The 11,080-nt window shown below is 43.2% G+C and overlaps 1 long non-coding RNA gene across 1 annotated transcript in view; it reads right to left on the bottom strand.

Moving 5' to 3' along the window:
• Positions 1–9,559: 9,559 nt before the first annotated feature.
• Positions 9,560–11,080, bottom strand: part of LOC141088061 (uncharacterized) — a 38,034-nt gene continuing 36,513 nt past the window's right edge. Inside the window, exon 3 of the long non-coding RNA XR_012231829.1 lies at positions 9,560–10,683. This is a non-coding gene — a long non-coding RNA (uncharacterized lncRNA). The remainder of the gene's footprint in view (positions 10,684–11,080) is intronic.

Below are 11,080 nucleotides of genomic sequence, written 5' to 3'. Positions count from 1 at the left end.
TCGGTCGGTCGCCTCCGGCACTCCCCGGACTCTGAGATTGTTTCTTCTGTTCCTGCTTTCAATATCTTCCATTGCAGTATAGAGGGAATCGATATGATCTTCCTGTTGCTGAAGGCCCATTTTTAGATCCCCAGCGAAGGCGGACAGCTTCGACTGCGCCTCCTCCAGCTCCTCCACTCTGCTGCCAATCTGCTGAATGTCCTTTTTAATTGTTGATAAATCTTTCGCAAGGGGGCCAAGGCTGAGGACAAAATGCTTTTAATGAAGCGTCTAGAAATAGGTTTATCTGAGTCCGCAAAGTCAGAAGGATCCTCCTTATACTGCGATGGCCCTTGTTTGGGTCCACTTTGTTTTGTGATAAATTTTTCCATCTTTTTGGTTGTTTGTGACCCACTATTAGCATTTGTGTCAGCTGATCTACTAATCTTGACCATGGTCCGTTTTTGCTGAAAAAAAAAACAAAAAACTGGTGATGTAGTAAGTTTCGCCACTAAAAACCGTGGGCAGGTATCCGGACTGTTAAATATAATATTTCTCAGCAGAAGTGGGACGAGAGATCAGAGAGATTTCTCAGCTGGCACTTTCCAAATGCACCACTAGATGGGGATCACTCCCCTTTTCCTCACAAGCTTTTCAGTGGCCTAGCCACTAGTGTACTTTATAGCATGGATAAGAAAGAAAGAAAAAAAAAATAATAAAATAATTGCCTAACAGCAGCTTGGCGGTTCATTCAGCAGTGAGCATTATTTTATGAGAGAGAAAGTAGCTTCCCTATGACTCATGGGAGTCCCAGGTCTCCCCATCTCCTTGGAACTTTCATATATGTACCTCCCCGGTGGGCATGTCAGTTCTTTAAATCATGAAAGGAACGGAAAGACTGAGCAGTTGTTCAGACAAATAGTGCTTAACAAAGCAGAGATAGGTGTCGTGCATAGTGTTGCCTCCGGAATAAATCATGTGTGTCTCTATCTTTGCAGCATATACAGCAGGCTGCTTCTCTCATACACAGAAAAACAAGAAATACAGTCACATGTTCTTCCTGTGTGAGCCTCTGGGAGTTTTTTTGGTACTAACTTTATAAACAGCATACAAATCTAGCAACTAAACACTCATAGACAGGAATGGATTTGTTGTACCAAACATATTCCAACACCCCCAATCAACAACTACTTATCCTTTTAGTGCCATTGCGGTTCTGAAGTCCACAAATCTGGCTTTTGATGATGGCTTTATCATACCATCAGCTATCATCTTGTCACACTCGCAATAAACAAATTCGAGTACACCACGTTCCACTAAGTCACCTAAATGGTGATGTTTACATCAATGCGCTTAGTCCTTTCACTAATCTTCTCACTTCTGGCAAGTTTAAGAGTATGTGCACGCGCTGCGGATTCTGCTGCGGATCCGCAGTGGATTTGGCCCTGCGGAACCGCAGCAGAATCAGCTGCGTTGTACAGTACCATTAAAACGAATGGAAAATGGAAACCGCAGTGCAGATGCTGCGGAATTTTCCGTGCGGATTTGCTGCGGTTTCAAATCCGCAGAAAGAATTGACATGTCAATTCTTTCTGCGGATTCCGCTGTGGATTACCATCTGCTCCATTGTAGAGGTGATAAACTGCAGGGCAAACCCGCAGGCTAATCTGCAGATAAACCGCAGGTCTTCTGACCTGCGGATTTACCTGCAGATTTTACTCAATCCGCGCGGAAAAATCTGCAGACCAATCAGCAGCGTGTGCACACACCCAAATGCATCCTTGGGTGACCTCAGATATCTCTTGGTTGAGCTAATGGCTTGACAAAATCTTCCAAAAGTTGTTTCAACCAAATTACATCTGGACTTGCATAAGCAGCAGACATATATATTCTGCTTCTGTAGAATAGGACTGACACTTGTTTTCTGCTGGACCAAGAAATTGAATTTTCTCCTAATTTGAACAAGTAGCCACTTGTTGATTTCCAATCACTTGAATCTCCAGCCCAATCCGCATCCACATAACCTCTGAGAGTGAGATCTCCTGATGCAGATATCTTAAGATTTAGCCTTTGAGTTTCTTTAAGATATTGAAGAATTCTCTTAATTGCATTCCAGTCTCTTTGGTGTGGTTACTATATACAGAAGCACCCCCACTGCTTGTCTGTAACTCTCATTGCTGGGTAGCAGATCTTCTTCTACTTCCAACTTTAAGAAGGATGGATCCATTGGTGTTGACGCACCTTTGGCTTCTGACATTCCAAACTGGTTTAGTATTGCGGAAATTTTAGAAATTTGGTTGAGAAGAAAATTCCCATCTTCCTCTCTCTGGATTTGGTTTCCCAAATAATATGTCACATTTCCAATTCCAAGGTCCTTAGTCTCAAAGTGCTGGTTGAGAATTTCACCCAGCTTTGCAATTTCTCTTTCATTGTGGTAGCTTAGTAAGCTCCCATGCCTGGAGTTGGTGAAGGGACTCCATCTCCTCATTAGTGGCATTTATCCACTTCTGCTTCTCGTGGACAGGAAGTTTTTGCATCTCTTGCCATGACTGTGGTTCTGGCTCAGGAAGTCATTAATAAATGTGAGAAAATATCTCTTCTTGCTAGGATTTTGAACACACTCATTGGACCACATACATCTGTATGTATCTGATCCAGAGGCGGTGCAGATCTAGTGGTACTATTTTAGGAAAGGATTTTCTGGACATTTTCCCTTTCAGACAGCTAGCGCACTTCATCATTTCACTACAATGGTTGATTTCAATATCATTTGCAAGTTGAGCTAGCTTCCTTATTTCTTCTGGGTCTCTGTGCCCAAGACGTCTGTGCTATACATGGATACAGTTCTTATGCAGATCTTGTCTAGCATTGTACACTCTCTTTGCATTTTAGCTGATAAAGTTCATCTTGGATTTTTCCTTCTGCAAGAGTGTGACTGTTATGAATGGGCACCAAGGAGGATAGCAGGCCCAAACTAAGCCACAGAAAACCAGAGAGGTTGGTAACTAAGCGGATGCCGACCCCTGATCCTGTCCACACAACTAGCAGTATCCGTGGAGTGTGCCTACGATGATCCTAGATGCCTCGGCACAGCCGGAGAGCTAACTAAGCCTAAAGCAAGAAAGGGGAAATCTAAACTGCCCCGGAGCAGACCCCAAAGGAATAGATAGCCCCCAAACATATATTGCCGGTGAGACTGTTAAGGGTTAATACTAAAATCAGAGTTGAAGTTTTGTTTTATCCATTCAATGTAAGGTTTCGTTTCTTAGTTTTGTTGTTGTAAGATAAATTTGTATAATTGGCATGGCCTGTCATGAAACCAGACTGTTTCCATCAGGTGCAAGATAAGGGGCTTGGGGGGGAGTGTATTGCTCTGAATATGCCATTATACTACTTTCTATTTGGATACGGACATATATGTAGTTTCCGGTTTTCTTGCAATATTATTGGCTTATAAAGTGAAATGATGCTACTGGTACTTGAGAACCTTGCATAATTAAGCAAAAGATTATAAAAGATGTGACTAAAATAAAGGGGCTTGGTGATCTGCCTCGATCCTCCCGTACAGAGACCCCGTCTCCGTGTGGTCATTTGAGTTGCTAGCAACACTGGAATAATTTGGATATCACTGGCTCAACCGTGAAGGGTTAATTTAGCCCTCCCAAAATAGCTACCTCGACAGTGGCGCGCAACGTGGGGCCCCTGAATAGGGACGCCTCTGCCCCCGGAGGACAGCAAGACAAAGGACCCTCGGAGCGGACACAGGTGTTGGAAAATTGGGACTGATCACCCCCCACAACCACGGTAAGTTGGCAGTTATACTGTTCAGACTGACCGTTGGTGTGGTTTTCCTGTGCTTGTTGCGGCAAAGAGGATCAATGACTCACCCCATACCTCTCAGAGATACTATCTAAACTCCTGTCAAAAGGGCCAAATGATATAGTGAAAATGCCTGTAGAACCAGTAAAAGTGTTTCTCAAACCTGGTGCCTAATCCTCATACTTTTTTGTCCCAAATACCCCAGGATGCTGCTTGGTTTACAGTTATTGATCTTACCAATGCCTTCTTTAGCATTCCGTTACACCCAGACTGCCAGTGTCTATTTGCATTCATTTATCAGGGACGACAGTTAACATGGACACTTATGTCACAAGGGGCCCAAAACAGTCCCAGCCAGGTTGCAGAAAATATAAGCAGGTGTCTTTTGCCATTGTTGCCACTGTTAGCCTCCTTAAAGCATCTGGCAGCACTGAACTGTCGGGTTTCGGCCTCGGGACTTCAGTTCTGCCTTGGTCAAGTGATATTCTTGGGTCACTGTCTCCTTCAGGGTGCCAGACACCTCGCAAAAGAATAATAGCTGTCAGCTCCCTTCCTTTCCCAAAAGATGAATCTGAACTCCAGCGTTTTCTTGGACTATGCACTTATTTTTGTCAGTGGATACCGGATGCATCCCGCATAATGCAACCCCTTTACAACGCCTTGAAAGACGTATAATGAACTATAAGGAAAGATGGCAGTGATGAGGATTACCTCCAACATGATTGTTCCCAACTTCTGACTGAAGAAACAGCTACTCCACCAAATGTCAGTGAGAATCCACTCCCAAATCCTGATCTGGTGTTATACACGGATGATTCAAGATATGCTGATGAGTTTGGTAGATTCCACACGGGATATGCTGTTACCACAGATGACACTGTAGTGCATGCAGCTGCGCTCCCACCCACACAGTCAGCACAAGAAGCAGAACTCCAGGCTCTGTCTACTGCATGTACTTTGGCCAAGAACAGACGGGATAATATATACACGGACTCACGGTATGCATTTGGTATTGCTCACGATTTTGGGGCTATATGGGCCAATCGAGGGTTTATTACTACTGCCGGAACCCCAGTGAAAAATGCTGAAGCTGTTAAAACCCTCATGGACTCGATCAAATTACCTACTCAGGTGGCCATTATCAAAGTTAAGGCGCACGGTCCTAGGACCAGTCCACAGACTGTTGGCAACACATTTGCGGATATGCAAGCAAAAGCCGCCGCTCTCTTACCCGTTGAACCAACCATACCAACTATGGTGACCACACGCTCTCAGCGTAACCAGTTACAAGAAGCACTGACCCTACAAGAATAAAAGAAATGATCCAGCTGAAGTGCTCTGGTGATTTATTGAGTGCTGTTCAGAAAACAGAACATTGTTTACGCGTTTCTGGCTAGACGCCCTTAATCTTAATCCGGCCTTTTCTTCTCATGTGTACTAAGAAGTTCTGACAATGCTTGGATCCACTGTAGCCCTCCATACTCCGTACCACCCACAATCAGTGGGGAAGTTGAGAGGCTGAATGGCACACTGAGGGGACAATTGACCAAAATAATGCAGGAGACTACGGCTCCATGGCCAGAGCTCCTACCCATTGTACTATACCATATTCGTACTACCCCTATTGCAAAATATGGCCTGTCCCCATATGAGATATTGTTTGGTGCTAGGCCCCAGTTGTAAATTTTCAGCCTCAGCAGTTATCAGAAGAGACTGACCGTGCTGTTCAATGTGTTATTCAGCTTAGTAAAAATCTTGCTAACACCTATGTTCTAGTTTTCTCTTCTTTTCCAGATTCAGCAGAAACCGACACCTGTCATAACCTGAAGCCTGGTGATTTGGTAGTCGTGAAGAAGCATGTCAGGAAGCACGGACTAGAACCCTTGTATGACGGTCCCTATCAAGTTCTCCTCATCACCCAACAAGCCAATAGCAAATGAAGGGGCATAATGTTTTGGTTTTCCGCATTTTTTATATTATTATTGGTAGAAGTTAAAAGTTAAAGTTAGAAGATATTCAAAGACTCAGAGATTAATACAATAAAGACAATGATCGTCATAAGGACAGTTGGTGGTCAGACACCTTCTACTTTCTCAATCCAGCCAATTGATTTAAGGGAATTGGGGACTGGATAGCTGGGATCTTACAGAGCTTGTTACACATTGCTGCCTGTATCCTTGTTGTATATGTGATACTAAAACTTGTTCTTTGGTTTATTTCTGTATGTATTAGGAAATTCTGCACTAAGACAGCTAATGATGATACCAAAGGTGTCATTGCCCCTGCTCTTCTCTGCACCGATCTCAAAAGGCTACTTGATGAAGATGTTGAAGCCAAGCACATGCCTACCTACAAAAGATCCCCACCAACGTCATCAAAAATTGTTATTCGTGAACTGCAGTATACAGGGGGGACGGGTGCGCCGCGACAGCCATGACTGGTAACACGGCATCAGTCATGTGAAGACCAGTACCCCTCAAGCTGTTAGCTTGGGATAGCACCTCTGATGCTGCATGTGTTAAAAAAATTTATCTAGGGGGAATGTTAAGGGTTAATACTAAAATCAGAGTTGAAGTTTCGTTTTATCCATTCAATGTAAGGTTTCGTTTCTTAGTTTTGTTGTTGTAAGATAAATTTTTATAATTGGCATGGCCTGTCATGAAACCAGACTGTTTCCATCAGGTGCAAGATAAGGGGCTCGGGGGGGGGAGTGTATTGCTCTGAATATGCCATTATACTACTTTCTATTTGGATACGGACATATATGTAGTTTCCGGTTTTCTTGCAATATTATTGGCTTATAAAGTGAAATGATGCTACTGGTACAGTGGGGAAAAAAAGTATTTAGTCAGTCAGCAAGAGTGCAAGTTCCACCACTTAAAAAGATGAGAGGCGTCTGTAATTTGCATCATAGGTAGACCTCAACTATGGGAGACAAACTGAGAAAAAAAAAATCCAGAAAATCACATTGTCTGTTTTTTTTTCATTTTATTTGCATATTATGGTGGAAAATAAGTATTTGGTCAGAAACAAGCAATCAAGATTTCTGGCTCTCACAGACCTGTAGCTTCTTCTTTAAGAGTCTACTCTTTCCTCCACTCATTACCTGTAGTAATGGCACCTGTTTAAACTTATCAGTATAAAAAGACACCTGTGCACACCCTCAAACAGTCTGACTCCAAACTCCACTATGGTGAAGACCAAAGAGCTGTCAAAGGACACCAGAAACAAAATTGTAGCCCTGCACCAGGCTGGGAAGACTGAATCTGCAATAGCCAACCAGCTTGGAGTGAAGAAATCAACTGTGGGAGCAATAATTAGAAAATGGAAGACATACAAGACCACTGATAATCTCCCTCGATCTGGTGCTCCACGCAAAATCCCACCCCGTGGGGTCAGAATGATCACAAGAACGGTGAGCAAAAATCCCAGAACCACGCGGGGGGACCTAGTGAATGAACTGCAGAGAGCTGGGACCAATGTAACAAGGCCTACCATAAGTAACACACTACGCCACCATGGACTCAGATCCTGCAATGCCAGACGTGTCCCACTGCTTAAGCCTGTACATGTCCGGGCCCGTCTGAAGTTTGCTAGAGAGCATTTGGATGATCCAGAGGAGTTTTGGGAGAATGTCCTATGGTCTGATGAAACCAAACTGGAACTGTTTGGTAGAAACACAACTTGTGTTTGGAGGAAAAAGAATACTGAGTTGCATCCATCAAACACCATACCTACTGTAAAGCATGGTGGTGGAAACATCATGCTTTGGGGCTGTTTCTCTGCAAAGGGGCCAGGACGACTGATCTGGGTACATGAAAGAATGAATGGGGCTATGTATCGTGAGATTTTGAGTGCAAACCTCCTTCCATCAGCAAGGGCATTGAAGATGAAACGTGGCTGGGTCTTTCAACATGACAATGATCCAAAGCACACTGCCAGGGCAATGAAGGAGTGGCTTCGTAAGAAGCATTTCAAGGTCCTGGAGTGGCCTAGCCAGTCTCCAGATCTCAACCCTATAGAAAACCTTTGGAGGGAGTTGAAAGTCCGTGTTGCCAAGCGAAAAGCCAAAAACATCACTGCTCTAGAGGAGATCTGCATGGAGGAATGGGCCAACATACCAACAACAGTGTGTGGCAACCTTGTGAAGACTTACAGAAAACGTTTGACCTCTGTCATTGCCAACAAAGGATATATCACAAAGTATTGAGATGAAATTTTGTTTCTGACCAAATACTTATTTTCCACCATAATATGCAAATAAAATGAAAAAAAAACCAGACAATGTGATTTTCTGGGTTTTTTTTTCCTCAGTTTGTCTCCCATAGTTGAGGTCTACCTATGATGTAAATTACAGACGCCTCTCATCTTTTTAAGTGGTGGAACTTGCACTATTGCTGACTGACTAAATACTTTTTTGCCCCACTGTACTTGAGAACCTTGCATAATTAAGCAAAAGATTATAAAAGATGTGACTAAAATAAAGGGGCTTGGTGATCTGCCTCGATCCTCCCGTACAGAGACCCCGTCTCTGTGTGGTCATTTGAGTTGCTAGCAACACTGGAATAATTTGGATATCACTGGCTCTACCGTGAAGGGTTAATTTAGCCCTCCCAAAATAGCTACCTCGACAAGACAAGATGAAAACACAAACGCAGGCAGAAAAATAGACTGAGCAAATCACGGGGCCCACACTGACTAGACAGGACAGGAAAGGAAAGACACTGTCTGCAATCATGCAAAAAACCCTGCAAAAAGTCCAACACGTCTGATGCACAAAAAACACTGAAGTCGCACGACTTCGCCCCCACTATATCAGCACTCTGGTATATTTTGAAAGCAAAGCAAAAAGAGACAAATATAACAGGGGACAAAACAAACTGGCACATGCAGTAACATATGGGCGGTGATTCAGCACAGCCCCAGCCGGAGCTGGCTGACCCGCACAAAGCAGAGATAGACAAACCAGATCAAATGCAAACAGAATAGCATATGAACCATGTAGCTGAACCATGCAGGGAAAGAGCAGGAGACATCAGACCGCAGAAGGCACAGGAAGAAAATCACCAGCAGGGATAGAGGGAGTCAGCTGTATTAAATCCCAATCAGAAACCCCAGATCTCCAATCGTCTTCCTCATCATCAGGTGGCAAGCCTCTGTCAATTAGATCAGCTCCACTACCTCCAGTAACCACCAGAGGGAGTCCAGAAAGAGATCTCGCAACCCCTCTGTCAATCTGACCAGCTCCACTACCTTCAGTAATCACCAGAGGAAAGTCAGAGAACGAATTCACAACATGTGACCCTTCTTTGAGATGATGCAGCTGTTAGCTCTTAAAGTAACTACATTCCCCTGTTGCGTGAGCTTCTTTACTGATAGATTGCTTTCAAGGCTGGGAACTTAGAGAACATCCTTTTTTGGGACCTTTCTGGTTTGTGCTGAGGAAACTGAACAGTGGAGGTAGCTGTCTCCTACTCCTTCTGAAGTCATATAGTGACTGACTTGCTTTTATCAAAGTCAGAGAAGAAATCCTTGTTATTTTTCATATGACTGCTTACACCAGAATCTATACACCATATATGCTTTGCAGATGGGCCTGTACTGGCATTAAATCCAGTTTCAACACATGCATCCTGTATCTTAAAAGCTGTTTTTGCTCTGGATTCATTACTGCTGCTTGCATGCCGCATTTTTCTCTTGAATTCATCCACAAGTTTGCCTTTAACATACTCTAGTGTCAGCTCATCATCCGGCCGTGCATCTAGTGCAGTCACGAGTGTGTCATAACTCTCTGGAAGACCACTTAATAGAAGTGTAGCAACATGAAAATCTTTAATTTCTTCTCCAATACCCCTGAGGTGCTCCACAATCTATAGGATGTTTCTTCTATAGTCTGGCATATTTTGTCCATCACTTACAGTAGCTTAGACAGAAACACCTTTCTCATGAGATAAAGCTTATTGCTGAGATTTTATTTTTTATGTACTTTCTGTCGCACACTTGCATATATGCACAATCTGATTATCATCTACACTGAGGGAGATCATGCTTTGTGCTTTCTGAAGCTTCTCTAGCCAATCTGGTAATGGATGAGGCACTTGTTCCTGAGTATACATCCACGTACCTTCGCTTATGAGCAGCATCTTCACCTTGAATTTCCAGGAATGGTAGTTCTGGTTAGTGAGGCTTGGCACTGAACTTGACAGGATTGCTGCTAGTGGATATCTCTGTTGCTCTCTGCTGCTTTTGCTCCTCTAGGCTTCTGTTGCTGTATTACTCTGGGGTTCTGTGTCATTCTGGGCCCATAACCTGTTGGCAAGCTGATTATTCGGGATACTCTCCAAGCGTGTAACAACAGAGCTTCTTTATTCAGGAACAATCAGGAACAATATATGATAAGCTTAATAGATCAGGAATAAATCATTTTTTCTCTGTGCATCATCTACAGCAGGCTTCTTCTCTCATACACAGAAAAACAGAAATTACAGTCACATGCTCTTCCTCTGTGAGCCTCTGGGAGTTTTTTTTGTTCTAACTTTATGAACAGCATACAAATCAAGCAACTAAGCACTCATAGACAGGAATGGAGTTGTAGCACCAAACATATTACAATATTCCTATTATGTATAAAGTAGTGCAAATAGGGTACAATTAGAGTGTCCTTTTCATTTTGTAAGATGAAACATTCTTCTGATAGAGATCAGATGGAGGATGCCGGGAACGGCAGCCATAGTTGGAAAAAGAGTAGAACTCAAAACAGAGGATTCCTGCTTAATAAGCCTAAAACAGACAGAGAGGGTAAACCAAAGCAGCCATAATGCAAGGCTCCGGGTAGGGGGAAGGTTGCGTTTCCTTTCAGATCAGTGGGACTTGCTGCCGGCCAGTCTGTGGGAGGAAGAAATGCTTGGTCAGGATCTCAGGCTAATTGTTCTACTAATCTTCCAATAAGGGGGATAGAAACAAACATTGGAGTAAAAAAAAAGTCAAACAGTATTAGTAAAAGGAGGGAAAAATCTTTTTTTTTTTTAATCTGCAGCCTTCCCCAGTAAGGCCCACCATCAACACACGTGCGACAAAGCCATTCATGATAAAAAATTGGGCAATTTCCCTCTACACAAGGAACATTCCTTAATTTTACTCAGATACAAAGTCTTCCTAGCCTATCCGTTAAAATATACAAATAAAACAATCAGCAACTGCATGATTGTATGATACCCCATCCTGTGCGGAACTACCGTGCTAGGAAATGGGTTAGGGTCATCTGCTATATCACTAGTAGGCA

This window comes from Dendrobates tinctorius, unplaced genomic scaffold, assembly GCF_039654945.1.
Source record: "Dendrobates tinctorius isolate UK_male_01 unplaced genomic scaffold, ASM3965494v1 ptg000007l, whole genome shotgun sequence".
Lineage (NCBI taxonomy): Eukaryota > Metazoa > Chordata > Amphibia > Anura > Dendrobatidae > Dendrobates > Dendrobates tinctorius.
Note: the sequence above shows the minus strand (reverse complement) of the source record. Positions and strands in the feature narration are given on the sequence as shown.